Source organism: Lupinus angustifolius, chromosome LG11, assembly GCF_001865875.1.
Source record: "Lupinus angustifolius cultivar Tanjil chromosome LG11, LupAngTanjil_v1.0, whole genome shotgun sequence".
Taxonomy (NCBI): Eukaryota; Viridiplantae; Streptophyta; class Magnoliopsida; order Fabales; family Fabaceae; genus Lupinus; species Lupinus angustifolius.
In genome coordinates, this window is record NC_032019.1 from 32,553,365 (window position 1) to 32,553,947 (window position 583).

The following is a 583-nucleotide window of genomic DNA, read 5'->3' on the forward strand; positions in this document are numbered from 1 at the left end:
TAAATGCGCTTACGCATGAGTATGAGTTATTTCGCATGCTTCCTAATGAATCTATATGTAATATTCAAAAACGTTTTACTCATGTTGTAAATCATTTGATCGCCCTTGATATAACTTTTGCTAATGCTGATTTTTCTAATAAAGTTTTGCGTTGTCTTGATAGGAAATAGAAACCAAAGGTAACCACAATAATGGAGTCAAAGAACTTAGACAACATGCCATTAGCTACTCTGTTTGGGAAACTCCAAGAACATGAAATGGAGTTAGGGCGTTTGACTTTGAATGAAGATTTAGACAAGAACAGAATCACACTCAAAGCTAAAAGATTTCAAGAAGATCAAGAAAGTGAGGATTCTAGTTCAGATTCTGATTCCGATGAAGACTTGACTCTCCTATTTGAAAAATTCAAGAAGTATCTCAAGAAGAAATGAAGGATCAAGAGTCTAAAGAAATAAGCCAAGAACTCAACCAAGAAAAGCATGATTTCCAAAGAACGCTTCACTTGCTATGAGTGTGGAAAATCGGGCCACATGAAGCATCAGTGCCCGAGCCACCTTAAGAAATTCGATAACAAGAAGAGCAA